The sequence below is a fragment of the Balaenoptera ricei genome, chromosome 14, assembly GCF_028023285.1.
Source record: "Balaenoptera ricei isolate mBalRic1 chromosome 14, mBalRic1.hap2, whole genome shotgun sequence".
Classification (NCBI taxonomy): Eukaryota; Metazoa; Chordata; class Mammalia; order Artiodactyla; family Balaenopteridae; genus Balaenoptera; species Balaenoptera ricei.
In genome coordinates, this window is record NC_082652.1 from 25,984,983 (window position 1) to 26,002,029 (window position 17,047).

A 17,047-nucleotide genomic window follows, 5' to 3' on the forward strand; every position below is an offset into this window, starting at 1 on the left:
CATGTCTGCCCTGGGCCAAGCCGCCGGGGGCAATACCAGGGCTGCTCTAAGCCCTAAAGCTCTGTCCTAGGGCCCCTCTGCTCTCTCCTTGCTCTTCCCAAAGGGCTGGGGATGGACCGCATGCCTCATGCAAGCCTGTCCCAAGCACAAGAGTTCCATCACGGAACCTGTCCGTGTGGTGGCCCCAGCCCCTCTCCATGGCGGTTGTGGCCAGGGTCCCCAGGGAAGCCTGTGAGCAGAGGCCTGGCTCAGGCCGCGTCCTGGCTCATCACTCGCCCCATGAGAGACAGGACCCCTACCTTTGCAAGCCTCCCCATTTGTGTTAAGGTCCTTTCCTCTGGGAGCACTTATATAAAACACTTTGGGCTCCTGGTGGGTGGGGTGGGCCAGCCTCAGTTTTGCACATACTGACCAGGGGACAAGCTCTGGAGACAAACCAAGGCAGCTCAGGGATGCAGGGCAGCCTGGGAAGTAAGAGGAAATGAGAGGCTGCCCCCTGGATCTACTGGGCTGGGTCTTGGTAACCCAGAGCTGGAAGTGGGCCTTCTTTGCAACTGTGGTAGAGAAACAGGAACCCGGGGGCTCGCAGAAGCCAACTGCTTAGGGAGTAGGAATGGTTCTGTGCAGCCTGCCCTGATGCCCAGGGCCTAAATAAAGGCACATCAGGATGGCACTCTGTGCCTAGAACGCACCCCTATCCTGTCATGTCACACAGGCTCCCGGCCAGTCCTGTGGGCTGCTGCCATGGTGAACACTCTTCCCCTGAGCTCCCAAAGCGCTTCCTGAGCATGCTGGGACACCCCTCTGCTGATGGGAGGTTACGTTAGGGGGGAAGGAACTTGGGGAGACCTGAGATCTGCTGTGAGGCAAGTCACTCCCACAGGGAATGAAAAAGCGCCCTGAAAAGTGGAGAGCACTCTATCAGAATGTCTGATTACCACAGCCCTCTCCTCCCCTCCTCTGTCCTAAGGCACCCCTCACTGCACTGTCACTCATCATTAGCAGTAACTGTCACTGTTGGGATAGCCCCTGTCAGGCTGCAGAGCTGGGAGGGGGGCGGGAGAATGTCAGATGACTCACAGCCTTAAAGGAGAAGGCTGGACACACAAAACACAGAGCCTGGGTGCAGAGGCACCTTCCTTGGTGCTCTGGCTCCACCCTTTCTTTTGCCAGAGGAGAAAGGGCAACTCAGCAGAGCTTCCTCACAAGCCCCCCTGCCCTGCCACTAGTCAGGCTTGGAGAGGGGCTGGGCTCGGGGAGAGGCCAGGCCAGGGTGTCAGCACAAGGCTAGGCAGGTGACAGGTGTGATGACCCAGTGTCCTCTGAGCGAAGAATTTTTTCCCACCAGTAGGAAAGGCTTGGTGCAGAACCATCCACACTTCTCTGCCTTGCCCAGGGAAGCATGTGTGTATGTGGGGGGGGCGGGGTGGGGGGGAGAAAGAGGGATTGATTTTGCAGAATCAGCCTCTGGACTGGCACCTAATGACCAGTAAGCTCTCAGAGAGGGCCTGGGTAGGAAGGAGCAGACTAGAACTGGAGTCCCATCTCCTGACTTGTTGTTCCTCTAAACCACTTAATGAGAACCTGCTGGTGATGCTGGGCCTGGGGCAGTAGGGGGGGGGGGGTGCACGGGGTGTACAGGTGCCACCAATAGGGGCAGCAGGAGGTGAGGCCACCAGCAGGACACAGGCTCTGGGAGTGCAGTGGAGGAGCAGGTCTCACCCAACTGGGGAATCAGGCAGGTTGAAGTGAGTTAGTCTTTCCAAGGCCAACGGTCAAGTCCAGGGCTGTGTTTTCCAGGTGTTTGTTAGGAGATGTGAAGGAGAAGGAGCTGAGTAGACGTGCGCCTGATTTACATCTGCCCACACAGGATTATGCCACCCATTTGCAGGCAATTTTCAAGTTAAAATGTTGTCAGAGGGTTGTCACAGTTTTGATCTTTCTTTTCTGTTCTTTCTCAATCCACCCACATTTTCTAGTTGGTTTAGAAAGGAGAGTGAGGGGGATAAAACCTGGTTTAGATTCAGATTTTTGGAAATGTTAGATGGGACTTTAAAAATTATGTAGTTTTGGGCTTCCCTGGTGGCGCAGTGGTTGAGAATCTGCCTGCCAATGCAGGGGACACGGGTTCGGGCCCTGGTCTGGGAAGATCCCGCATGCCGCGGAGCAACTGGGCCCGTGAGCCACAAATTACTGAGCCTGCGCGTCTGGAGCCTGTGCTCCGCAACGAGAGAGGCCGCGATGGTGAGAGGCCCGCGCAACGCGATGAAGAGTGGTCCCCACTTGCCGCAACTGGGGAAGGCCCTCGCACAGAAACGAAGACCCAACACAGCAATCAATCAATCAATAAATAAGAACGTGAATTTCTAAAAAAAAAAAAAAAAAAAAAAAAAAAATTATGTAGTTTTCTCTTAGGAAAATTTAGGCCCAGAACCCAACATACATCACAACTGTTGTCTGCTGCAGAATCTTTACGGCGACTAGAGAGACCAGGCCAGGCCTTCTGCAGTCATCCCCAGATGACTACCTCTGCGGTTTCAGCTTGACTCTCTTTCCTGCCTCATTCAGAGATGCCAAAAAATCCCTCTGCTTGCTCCTAAAACCACCACCCTGCTTCGCCGAGCTCTGAATGGGGGTCAGTACCAGGTTTAAACAGCCTTGCCACTGACTTCTTCTCTGACTGTGGGCAAGCCCCTCTTTGAACTGCCATGCCTGCTTTTAGATAAAGCAGATAATAAATGTGAAAGCACTTTGGAAGGTATATGAGGTAAAGAAACATGGCAAGTGTGAATTTAAACCAGGCACCTGGAAGCCTCTAGTGTCTGTGGGGCTGGGAGCTGGGTGTGGACACTGTCTGACAAATGAGGCAAGGGACACAGACTATGGATCACTTGCTGTCTGCAGCCCAATCCTGTCCCATACATTCAACATCTCAAGTCCAGGGGAGTTAAGGTTTATCAAAGATGCAACAGAGAAGATATTATAAATGTCTGAGCTGACAGAATCAGGATTCAAAATGACCTCAGGGGCGCCGGAAAGAGAAAACTGAGCAAAGATCAGTGTAAAGTCCTGTACTGAGTTTGAAAAAGCAAATGTGCAGGGAGAAGTGGGAAGAGAGAACCCAGCTACCATCAGTTCATGTCACGACAATGAACACTTCAGTTGCTAAGGTCAGCAGTGGCCAACTTTGTGCAAAATGCCAGAGAAAGAAATGGCTGCAGCCTCAAGCTGCATTGCATTGCCGTTAACAGGAGCCCCAGGCGGGAAGAGCTCACAGGATCCAGTTCCTGGCTCAAGGCAGGAGGCTGGTGTTCAGTTCCCAACACCACAGCTGATCATCGACAAACTGAAGTACCCTATGAAGACGTGCCCACCCAGAGAAGGTAGTCTCTCAGTGACACCTGGCAGGATTAACAAGTAACCAAAGGAAGGCACTCAAGACTGGGGGCGGAGGCGGGGTGTGTCTGCAAACCAGAAACTGAAAACGGTTGGAGGAAAGAAGGCTGGAGATGACTGCAGGAGAGCCATGACACCAGGTGAGCAGACCAGAAGAGGGAAGCAGCTTGTCATGTGCTGTCCCAAAGGGCACAACTAGGCTTAGTAGGACAACCTACAGGAGTTCTGGGGCTCACATCAACTCTGGTGGAACAACTATAGTTCATGTTTGAGGCTACCAGGCTGCAGCAAATGGAGACCCCTCCAAGGGCACTCAGGCCTCACTGGCCTGCAAGGGGCCTGGGCACCGTTGTGAGCCTTTGAGGAGCCTCCCCCGAACCACGAGGGCATAAGGCCAGATAAGGATGGCTCTTCTTTCTTGCCCAGAATTGTCTCAGGATCCTGGAAGCCCGAAGCAGGAACGGGGGGATAAGATAGGTGATAAGGAAGAGGGAATGACAAAGTATAAACAAAATAAAACCATCACCTGACTCAAGTTTATAGGTATAGGTGAGGGGCGATGACCAGGTGTGAACTGAAAGGAATCAAAAGGGCCCAGTGCCCTATATCGACGGAATATACCCAAGACCTAAAATTCTTCCCACCAGAGCCACCTGCAGTGACAGCAGGTGGTAACAGCTGAAGTGCACTGCTGTCTGGTGGGGGCAACATGTAATTTATCGGGTTAGCATGTGGACATCTGGTGGAGAAGCTTGAGGAGCTGGGACATGGGGTAGATAAGGTTTCACGCAGCACAGGGTTAAGCAAACTGCCAGTTTATGAAGTACTCTACCCAATGAGTGCCCGAGGGTGAAGTATGGGAGGGTCCTCACCCACCTCCTCCCTACCCCCATACTTCCCACTGCCACTCCTAACTGCCCTAATCCTTTCCTTATCTCCCCAAGTCCAATCTATTGTATCCTGCTAATTCCTCTTTCCAGATGTCTTCTGAATCTGTTCAATCCATCCTACTCCCAGGAACCTCCCAAAAGTCATGGTGTTAGCTGAGGCCTCACCATCTCTCACCCACCTGGATAAGCTCCAAACCAACCTCTCTGCGTTTCTCTTTTTACCGTAATCGATTCAGCCCCTGCAGTCAGATAACCCTTCCCACAGCACCTCCGATCACGCCCCTCCTTGCTCAGAACGTTCAGTGTATATCACATCAAGCCTCCCTCTAGAATGGCAGTCAGGCCACAGCTTTGCTCTTCAGCCTTGCCTCCACCCACGCCCCCAGCCTCCCCAGCTGAGCCAAACTGAACAGCTCCCACCCTCCTCCCTCCTAACCCATTCCCTGCCTCTCCCTTTCAGGGAGGCCTCTGCTAGGAAGGCTGACTCTGAATCTCTCCTATTTTCAACACATCCCATGCTTCACAACCAGCTGAAGAGCCACCTCCTCCAGGAGGCCCTCCTGAACCCTCCGCTGGAAGCCTCTTCTCCCTCTTCCCAGTTCCTTTAGCACTTAGTGCCTGTCCTGTGCACTGGAAGTTTGTCACCTACTTCTGGTAACATCTCTTCTGCTAAGGTATAACTTAGCTCCTGGATAATGTGCTGGTTTCACCAGTGTGTGTTCTGTCTCCCTACCTAGACCATAAGTTCTAATCCTAACCATAGATTTCCAGAGAGTGGAGTGGGAATGGCATCTCCTCCAACCCAGGGCTAAGCATAGTGAGCATTTGATAAGGCGTGGTGACCAGACATGGTGGGAAAGAGCATGGCCATGAAGTTGAGAGACCTGGGTCTTAGCCCTTTGCAGTCCTAACGGGTCACGTGACTTTAAGCATGGTGGCAAGCTTCTTTCCCTGCAAAATGATGAAGCAGAGGGGCAATGCAAAACGTCCCTTCCACCTCTGGTGCTCCCCAAGTCTGTGTGACTGCGGACTGACCCAGCCCTAGGCCTGGCTAGGGAAGGAGCAAGGGAAGCTATGGAACAGCCCTTGGAGGGAGCAAGGGAGAGGGAGGTGCGGAGCTAATAGCTCTGGAGGAAGGAAGGACATGCTGGGCTAATGGGATAATTGGATAATCCTCAGAGCGAGGGGCTGCCAGGCTAGGGCCAGCTGTTAGAAGCAGACACAAATAGCACAAGCAAAACAAGGCGCTGGTGCAGGAAGCAGCTTGCTGAGAGATATGGGGGAGGGGCTGTGGTGGTTAGGAGGTGGGGGAGGGGGATGGAAGGGAAACTGAAGCCCCCATTCTGTGGGGGACATTAAGGACAGGCCCTTAGGGACCCTGTGCTCTGAATCTGTAACAAAGATTCCATTTAGGGGCCTTGGACCCATTTCCACTTTAGGGGACATTCTTAGAGACCCTGGACTTAGTCGGGCCTTGAGGGTATCCCTCCACCAAGATAAGATCATCCTTAGGGATCATGAAGCCCTCATCCCTGCCCACTGGGGTTTATCTGCAGATGGGCCATTTGTTTGACATGCCTGTGAAAATATTGCTGGACTCTTATAAAATAATAATTTTGGATGCAGGTCTCAGGGTTCCCTTCTTTCAGGCTAAAAAGTGGATCTGTCAGGGGGTTGGGCACAGAACAAAAGAAACTTGGGAGGGGGCTATGGTCTAGAGTCAGATGCCTGGCTTCTAGTCCCAGCTCTACTGGGTCACATAATTCATGATATGATTTCTCTGGTCCTCAGCCCATCCATAAATGGGGGCAATAAGCAATACTCTCCCTGCAAGGCTGTTGTGAAGATAAAGTAACATCATGAATGGGAAAGTAACTGGAAATCTATAAGTGGTCTGCCAAGTACTTTAGTCCTAACTCTGCTTCTAACAAACTCTGTATGATTTTGGAAAGGCTATTTCCTTTCTCTGGGTTCCAGTTTTTCCTACTATAAAGTAATAAGATCAAATGGGACGCTCTTTAAATTCCCTTCTAATCCTAATGATTCCAATCCTTATAAAAATAGTTTGTTTACACTTGTATACACTGTAAGTAAAGCATGAGAAAGGAAAATTTGAGGCCAATATTATTCATGAATTTAGGTATAAAATACTCAATATTAGCAAACCATATATAGCAATGTATAAAAATAATATAAATCATGACCCATTAGAGTTTATCCCAGGAATGCAACGGTGGTTTAACATTAGATAATCAATCAATATTATTCATATTAATAAAGAAACATATCTCAATAGACACAGAAAATGATTTAAAAAATTCAACATCCATTCATATTAAAAACTCATAGCAAACTAGAAATATAAAGGTATTTTCTTAATCCAATAAACAGTATTTTTCAAAAACCTACAGCAGACATCATACTCAGTGGTGAAATGTTAGAAGCCTTCTCTTTCTAGTAAAGACCAAACCCACTATGCTATTCAATATTGTACTAAAGGTCTGAGAGATCACAGTAAGACACGAAAAAGATACAAGACTGGGAAAGGAAATAAAGTGATATTATTTGCATTAATTGTCTGTATTGAAAAATTCAAAAAAATTTCTTTAGAGATTATTGTACTAATGAGAGTTCATCAAGGCTGCTGGGTATATGGTCAATATAAATAATCAATAGCATTCCTATATATCAGCAAAAACTATTATAAGAAGTAATTTACAAATACATTATTTACAATAGCAACAAAAACTAGAGGGTACCTAAGAATAAATCTAACAAATATGCACAAAAGAGAAGACTCAAACTGATGAAGAGACGTGCCATGTTCATGGACGGGAAGAGTTGATATTATAAAACTGGAAATTATCCCCAAATTAATTTGATATCAAGTACAATTCCCTTAAAAATCCCAAAAGGGTTTCCATGAAATTTGACAATTTGGATCCAAAAAAAATCATGTGGAAAAAAAAAAGGCAGGGTCAAGAAGAGCTAAAATAATTTTCTTCCTTTTGAAGAAGGTGAAATTTTGCCTTAACGTATCTAAAGTATAAAGTTCAAGTCATTACAATAGGCAAACAGGCAAATAGACAAAGTGAATGGGATATAAAGGTTAGAAGCAAATTTATCTTGTATGGGCATGTGTTACATAGTAGAGGTCACATTACAAATCACAGAAAAAGGACAGAGTGTTCCTTAAATGGTTCTGAGACAACAGAGTTTCTTCATGGAAAAATAAAATTGAAAACAAAATAAAGGTGGTAAAAAAAAAAACTAACTCTTTTAAAAGCAAACATAAGAAAATATCTTTATGATCTCTGAAGAAAGATGGATTTTTTAAAACACAAAGCAAAAGCTTTAAGAGAAAATGCTGCTAAATCGACTTATTAAAATTTTTTAACTTTTTTTCCCACAAAAAAAATTCAAAAAGTACAAAGAAAAGCCACAATCTAGGAAAAAGTAACTATAGTGCATATAATCAATAATCAATAAAGGATTAGTGTCCATAATATATAACTCCTATGAAAATAAACAACCTATTAGAGGGCTTCCCTGGTGGCGCAGTGGTTAAGAATCCACCTGCCAATGCAGGGGACACAGGTTCGAGCCCTGGTCCAGGAAGATCCCACATGCCGCGGAGCAACTAAGCCTGTGTGCCACAACTACTGAGCCTTCACTCTAGAGCCCGCGAGCCACAACTACTGAGCCCGTGTGCCACAACTACTGAAGCCCGCGCACCTAGAGCATGTGCTCCGCAACAAGAGAAGCCACCGCACTGAGAAGCCCATGCACCGCAACAGAGAGTAGCCCCCACTCGCCGCAACTAGAGAAAGCCACACACAGCAACAAAGAACAAAAGCAGCCAAAAGTAAACAAATAATATATAATAAATAACAACCTATTAGATAAATGGGTGAAGTTATAACCAATTTAGATGAAGAAGTCTAAGTGATCAATAAACATGTGAAAATAAGTTCAATCTCCTTATACATTATTGGTGGGAATGTAAATTGGTCCAACCTCTATGGAAAACAATATGGAGGTTCCTCAAAAAAGTACAAATAGATTTACCATATGATCCAGCAATCCCACTCCGGGGTATATACCCAAAGGAAATGAAAACAGGATTTCAACAAGATATCTGCACTCCCATGTTTATCACAGCATTATTCACAATAGCCAAGATATGGAAACAACTCAAATGCCCATCAATGGATGAATGGATAAAAAAGATGTGGTACATATACACAATGGAAAAGGAGAATATCCTGCCATTTGTAATACAGGTGGACCTTGAGTTAAGTGAGATAAGTCACACAGAGAAAGACAAGCACTGTATGATATCACTTACATGTGGAATCTAAAAACGTTTAACCTGTAAAAAAACAGAGTAAAATGGTGGTACCAGGGGATGGGTGTGTGTGTGCGTGTGGGGGGGGGGGGGTAAGATTGATGGTGTTTAAGGGTACAAACTTGTAATGAGTAGTAAATAAGCCACAGAGTTCTAATGCACAATATGATGAATAGACAATAATTTGCCTTAACAAATATAATTACGTAATGTGATAAATATTGTTGCATTGGCAATCATATTACAATATATAAATGTATCAAAGTAACACTGTATACCCTAAACTTACACAATGTTACATGTTAACTTTATTCAATTTTTTGAAAAGTTTTAAAAATTAAAAAAAAATTCAATCTCACTAGTAATTAGGGAAAGGCAAATTAAAATATATTTTCTGGCCATTCACAGTCAGCCAACTGGCAACCATTTGAAAGTGTCAATGGGGCCCATTCATGTGATTAGAGGGTTGGGGCTTTAAGGGACCTTCAGGGAGGGGGGAGGACTAGAGATTGAATTCAACATCATGGCCAGTGATCCAATCAATCATGCCTATGTAATAAAACCCCAATAAAAGCAAAACTCTGGACAACAAAGTTCGGGTGAGCTTCCCTGGTTAACATACTCAGTGCATATTGTCATACACTGATGTGCAAGGAGAGTGATGTGTCCTCACTCCACAGGGAGACAACACAGAAGCTTTGAATTTAGGACCCTCCCAGACCTTGCCCTATACATCTCTTCTTTTGGCTGGTCCTGATTTGTATTATTTTTGCTATTATAAAACTGTAAGTTTAGGGCTTCCCTGGTGGCGCAGTGGTTGAGAGTCTGCCTGCCAATGCAGGCGACACGGGTTCGAGCCCTGGTCTGGGAAGATCCCACATGCCGCAGAGCAGCTGGGCCCGTGAGCCACAGTTACTGAGCCTGCGCATCTGGAGCCTGTGCTCCGCAACAAGTGAAGCCGCGGTGGTGAGAGGCCCGCGCACCGCGATGAAGAGTGGCCCCCGCTTGCCGCAACTAGAGAAAGCCCTCACACAGAAACGAGGACCCAACACAGCCATAAATAAATAAATAAAATTAATTTTTAAAAAAATGGAGGTATACAAATCCTTTAATGAGCAATAACCAGTACCTTCACTTTAAAACAAACAAACAAAAAAAAACCTGTAAGTTTAAATAAAAAGTGTTGGTGGGGATGTGAAAAGACAGAAATATGTAATACCTAGTATAGTTGGAGATGTGAATATCCTCTCATTTTCCACTTCTAGGCCCCAATAAAGACACACACATATATATATAAAACCATGCATACGGACATTCATTACAATGCAATACTAAAAAGCTGAAGCAACTCTCAGAGGTGAAATGGATACATAAACTGTGGTTTGTTCCTACAGGGAACTGTCATACAGAAGACAAAATGAATGAACTCGCCATATCAACACTTATTCTGTACTCTAAGTTAAATTTATCTAGCAATTTCCAAACTAAGCCTTGAATTTCTGCCTTATGTGCCAGTGCTCATGGCTATTGTCCTTCCCCTCACTTTGAGCCCAACAAATCCCTGAGTCCTTTAATCTTGACATTACAGATGGGAAAACCAAGATCCACAGAGGCTGAGTCATGCTAACTTCACATGGCAGATGAGCAGAACCGGAACCAGAACCAGAACTCTAGCCTTCTGACTCCTCAAGTAAGGCTGCAGAGAATCTCAGAGAATGGTAAATGCAGAATCTATCCCACCTCCCAGCCTGGGGCACTCCATCCTTTCAACATCCCTGGATAGCCCTGGTCTCAGCTGCTACAACTTCTAGCTAATGAAGTGTTTAGATCTAGCTTCACCTTTCAATCACCGTGTGACTCAGTTAAGTCAATCTCTCTGTGACTCAGTTTTCTCACGTTAGATGCCAATAATCTCTGCCTGGCTGTCACATGACCTCATTAACAGCATCAAGTTAAATAAAGGATAAGAAGCAATACATGTGTGAAATAAATGAGAAATTATTAACTTTTTATTTTTCTCAGGATGCATAAATGCCTGCCCTCTTGCTACAGAGATCATGGGATTTCCAATTTGTAGAGATTTGATGTAGGGCATTTTGCCGTGAAGCATGGTAGTGGAGTGGGGGGTGCTGGCCTTATACCAGAAGCAGGACTCTGGAGGCTCTACTCCCTTTCCCCACCTCCTCTGGCTTGTCACCTCTGTGCGACTCAGCTCTCTGGCACAGGAGACTAGCAGGCAGTCCAGGGTTCCTGGAGGCAGGGCCAGCCAGCCCTGACAAAATATTGAAGTTAGCCAAGTTGGTCTTCAAAATCTCTTCCCTGTGCCCTTTCTCCTGGTCTAGGCTTCACTACATCTTTCCTGGGTTACTGAGGGAGGGCTTCTGGTTCCACCTCCTCCCCTTCTACCCACCACTGTTAGGTTTCCCACTATTTAAGTAAGACGTATAAGGACCCTGAGGTTGGAAACTATGCCTGGCCCCATCTTGGCAGAGTCCGTATTCAGCAAATGCTGAATTGAGCCAAGGTACTGCCTGTGTATCCCTCCCTTACCAGGTGCATTGTGCTGAGCTGGGCCTCTTGCTCACAAGGAAGATGTCTGATGGGTCCCTTCCCACAGGCTTTTGGGAATCACTGCCTTTGCCCTCCCCTCCCAGGCTCTGTGCTTTTTCCAACAGGCCTGTGGGGAGCGCTGGTAAACCTGGGAGATGGTCACATAGCGCAGTGGAGGGAGTGTATGGGCCGGGGACTTGGCTCCCTGCCCTGACTCCTCTGCTGCTGCCCATAGGTTTCACACCACCACGTTCCCTGGCAAGGGCAGTGGCCTGGGGTTCCCCACGGACAGGGCTGGCACTGAGAAATGCTTCGAAGTTGAGGTTATGCTACTTCTCTTCTCATTTTTAAAATGTAGAAATATTTCCCATTCTCCTCCTTCACAGTACTGTTAAGAACTAAATGTGAATTAATTAAGAATTAAAGATTAAATGTGAAAACAAGTAAGAAGAGAAGTGAGACAGGCAAGGCATCTCCAGAGCCAGGCTGGTCTGCCAGACCCTCCTGACTGCGATCCTCAGGCCACTGCCAACTTAGACGTCGGTCTGGCTGCCCGTGGCCACTTCTGGGGGCCCTCCTCTCACCCAGACCAGAGACATAGGGATTAAACACAGGAACCCTGCCCTCCTGAGTGACCTTTTATCTACACAGGATTGTTTTCTCTGACAAATAGACCAAAAGGAAGGAAGGCCAGCAAGACATTAGTTCTTTTCTTAGCTTCTCAATGGCTGACATTTCAGGAAACCAAAATTCTGAATGGGACCAGAGGGGATTTCAATTCACTCTGCCTGTCTGCAGGCAGGGTCAGTCTTACTTTGGGATTCTATTACACAGGGTGCACTTCCAGAGGTTCAAGGGAGGCCTTTGTCCAAAAATCTCTTCCAAACTTATTTGCTCATGCTTGGAAATCCATCATTAGAGCTTTACTTCTTTGGCACAAGCCAAATGTGAGTTTTTGTCTTCTGTACAATCACACAAATCATACATATAAAATCGCATCAGTCACCTCATTGTGAATGAAATAAATTGGTCCTTTCCTGACAATAGGCTCGGATGGAGATGAGAAGGCTAGAAGATTGCCAGCGCAGCCCCTGGGGCTCTAAGAGGGAAGATGGGAAGCGTGCAGAAGAGAAAGGATGTAGAGGGGGTGGAGCTGCTGAAGCCTTTTGACCTGGACAGTCAGGTGCAGCCTCCAAAGCACACAGAAGAACTACATGTAAAAAAAGCCAGGCAAAAAAATAGATCACACTCTATGATTCCATTTATATCTAGCAAATGCAAAGTAATCTACAGTGACAGAAAGCAGATCAGTGGTTGCCTGGGCAGGTTGCGGGGAGGCAGGAGGGAGGAATGACAAAGGGAATGGGGAAATTTGGGGAGTGATCAGTATCTTGATTATGATGATGGTTTCAGAAGTGTGTATATATATGGATCAAAATTTATCAAATCACACACTTTATATATGTGCAGTTTATTTATTATATGTCAGTTATACCTCAATAACACTTTTTGGAAAACAGTAAAAAAAAAAAGCTACGTGAGTACAGTGTGCCTGCCAAATCATCCATCTCACATGCCTCTGGTAAGTTCTGACAGAAACAAGTGTTTTCCAAGAAGACACCTCATCTCTCTGAGAATTGGGTATTCTCTCTGTAAGTTGATAGGAATGAACTAGACAATCCCAAGGTTCTATCCAGATATCACATTCTAGGCTGTGAGGGTCAAATATATTAACTAATAGGAAACCATTATAAAAGCTTAAAGGATTTGATTCAAATAGAAGGCAGGAATTAATAGCCAATGTATATAGAGATACTGAGTAAAAATAGTGGATTAAACACGTGTCTAATTTCAAAATATCTAAAACTCCACTAAAAAGGATTCTTTTTTAGGGCAAAGTCTCCAGTGGGAGCTCTTGGAAAGGAAAAATACGACATCAGAAATAAAAATGTAATAAAAGCATTAGAAGACAGATTGAGGAAATTTCCCAGAGAGTAGAATGAAAAGACAAAGATAGAGACTAGGAAAGAACAGATGAGAAATTAATCCCAATAGCTGAATCACAGGAGTTTTAGAAATACAATGAAGGATATAAAATAATTCAAGAAAACACTCCAGAATCAAAGGACATGAACTTTCAGACTGAAAGGGCCACCAAGTGGCCAGCACAATAGGTATGGCCTCGTGACATTTCTTAATGCTGGGGACAAAGAAATCCTACCAGGCCACATGCAAAGAAAGCATGGCCTCAACAGCAGTCCTGAAAGCTAGAAGACAGTGGAGCCACACTACCAAGTGACTCTTATCTAGGGCCCTACACTTAATCAACATGTAAGCTTTCAAAAAATTTCCCTTTCATGCACTCTCAGAAGTTCTAGAGAATATGTCATCAAAAAGAGGGAAGGAAGCAAAAAAATGAGAACACATGGGATCCAGAAACAGGTGATCCAAGACAGGAAAGAGGCAAGGGAATTCGGAATTCCCTGGATGACAGTATGGGGGAGAGGTTCCCGAGACGGCAGCAGTGCCCCCAGAGCAGGAGAGAAGAAAGCCTCCAAGAGACTGTCCCAAGAACATATTGAGAGATCTGGATAACTGGCAGGGTTTAGGGTTAATTAGTGCTAAGATCTTAGAAACCTAAATGCATGAAAAAACAAGATAATCAAAACAAAAAGATATGTTGGGAAGGAAAACCAATCATAGTTGACTCCACTGCTTAGCTGTGAATGGGGTTTACATTGTCATAATGACAAGTGCACTAATTACTGATCTACCCAAAATTACACTATAACTATATTGGGAACTATATTGGGCATAGGAAGTATAACATGTGTAGAGGGGGTGAGTGGAGAAAAGGGAGCTGAATCCTCATCTCCCATGGTGGGAAGTCAACAGATAATGCCTGAACTGAAAAATCAGGAAGTAGCAATACAAACATGTTATTTATAGATAGGTTAAAAAATGAGCTAAACAAGTTGAAAATGGTCCCTCTAGAGAAGGAAAAGTGGGGGTAGGGTGGTGGAGGGAAGCTGAGGACCACTCTTTGTCTTAATAAACCTTGTAGCACTGTAGAAGTTGACTTTTTAAATTATGTGCCTGTAGGGAATTCCCTGGAGGTCCAGTGGTTAGGACTCCATGCTTCCACTGCAGGGGGCACAGGTTCGACCCCTGGTTGGGGAACTAAGATCCCACGCTGCCTTGCAGCGCAGCCAAAAAATAAAATAATAAAAATAAAAGAACATAAATTACATGCCTGTATAACTTTGATAAAATAACTTAAAAAATGAGTGTGGTGACAAATAAACAAATGGGACCTAATGAAACTTAAAAGCTTTTGCACAGCAAAGGAAACCATAAACAAGACCAAAAGACAACCATCAGAATGGGAGAAAATATTTGCAAATGAAGCAACTGACAAAGGATTAATCTCCAAGATTTACAAGCAGCTCATGCAGCTCAATAACAAAAAAAAGAACAACCCAATCCAAAAATGGGCAGAAGACCTAAACAGACATTTCTCCAAAGAAGATATACAGATGGCCTACAGACACATGAAAGAATGCTCAACATCATTAATCATTAGAGAAATGCAAATCAAAACTACAATGAGATATCATCTCACACCGGTCAGAATGGCCATCATCAAAAAATCTAGAAACAATAAATGCTGGAGAGGGTGTGGAGGAAAGGGAACTCTCTTGCACTGTTGGTGGGAATGTAAATTGATACAGCCACTATGGAGAACAGTATGGAGGTTCCTTAAAAAACTAAAAATAGAACTACCATACGATCCAGCAATCCCACTACTGGGCATATACCCTGAGAAAACCATAGTTCAAAAAGAGTCATGTACCAAAATGTTCATTGCAGCTCTATTTACAATAGCCAGGACATGGAAGCAACCTAAGTGTCCATCGACAGATGAATGGATAAAGAAGATGTGGCACATATATACAATGGAATATTACTCAGCCATAAAAAGAAATGAAATGGAGGTATTTGTAATGAGGTGGATGGAGTTAGAGTCTGTCATACAGAGTGAAGTAAGTCAGAAAGAGAAAAACAAATACAGTATGCTAACACATATATACGGAATCTAAGGAAAAAAAAAAAGCCATGAAGAACCTAGTGGCATGACGGGAATAAAGACACAGACCTACTAGAGAATGGACTTGAGGATATGGGGAGGAGGTGGGGTGAGATGTGACAGGGTGAGAGAGTGTCATGGACATATATACACTACCAAATGTAAAATAGATAGCTAGTGGGAAGCAGCCGCATAGCACAGGGAGATCAGCTCGGTGCTTTGTGACCACCTAGAGGGGTGGGATGGGGAGGGTGGGAGGGAGGGAGATGCAAGAGGGAAGAGATATGGGAACATATTGTATATGTATAACTGATTAACTTTGTTATAAAGCAGAAGCTAACACACCATTGTAAGGCAATTATACTTCAATAAAGATGTTTAAAAAAAAAAAAAAAATGAGTGTGGTGAAATTCACACTTATTGAGGGCCTGCAGTGCAAACAGGTGTTCCACATGTAGGCACCATGGTTTTATTAAAAACACATGGATGAGGGTGCGTCCATTTGGAAAGTAACACGGGGGGTAATCCCACAGTGCTTACTGCCTCCTCAGTAAGTTACTTGGCCTAAATCTCAGGGTGTCTCCTTGAGAAACCCGATGCAAGGAATGGTGAAGGCTTTTTTAAGCAAATGTCTAGAGAATACAGAGTGAGCAGAGCCTAGATCTACAGCCAGCTGCTTCAGGTCCTAATTTGGAGAAGAGCAGGGAGTAGAAATGTGGTGAGTGGGACAGAAAATTGTGCCATCCTCTAGTAGCTAACAGACTGGCCCCAGCAGCATGAAAAGAACAAGAAGGAAGCCCTCTTTATGAGTTGTCTCATACCCTGAGCATCAGGCTTTGTTTCTTATACTCTTGTGTCTTAAATTTCAGTGGAAACTGGAGAGTTTCTCCTTAAGGATGTTGAAATGGTGACCCCATGAGTCCTGTTGTCAGCTACCACCATCAGCAGCAGCATAGGGCCAGATCTCAGGCAGAAACACCCATCAGAGAGGCCACAGTCTCATTAGCAAGCTGAGAAGGGAGAACTCACAATAAGAGTGGAAGAAAAACACCCAAACTAGGAATGAAAAGACCCAGCTTCCCAGATTTCCTCTCTGCCACTTCTTGCTTTGTGCCCTTTCTTTGCTTTATAAGTCACTCATACACATGGCTCAACTTTTCTTTTCTGTAAAAGTACTTGACTAGATGCTTTCAAGGGGCAATCCTGGCATGTAAGAAAGTACACACCCAAAGGCAGGGTCCGTGTCTGTCTTGTTCTGGTGGATTGTATACTGCATTCTGTAAACCTGCTGTGGTCCCCAGGTCTACACATTCACATGGTGGGGCAGGGGGAAGGGGGAGAGGGAAGAACCTGTTGCAGAAGTTCTCTTTCTTTTTTTCTTTCTTTATTTTTCATTCTTTTGGGTTTTCTCTTTTGTTGCTGTTGTTTTCTGTTGGCAGGACACACCCAAAGATCCAAGTTTATTTTAAAAAGAAATGGAAAAAAGTACGTAGCACAATGCCTGACACATAGCAGATATTCGATAACTACAGAATGAATGAAATAGAAGATAAAGACAATCAGTTTATTAGAGTCTTAAAGCTGGAAAATGACCCCAGTCAATGAAATTCATCACAGATGAAGAAACAAAAGTCTAGTGAGAAGGGAACACATGTGTTTGTGGTCACCCCAGCTAAGCAGGAATAGAGCTGAGTCTCAAGTCCCAACCCTGTGGGAGCTCAATAGAGGGTAGATCAGGACAGAATAGACAGGGAAGGGAAAGAGCCACATATTGGA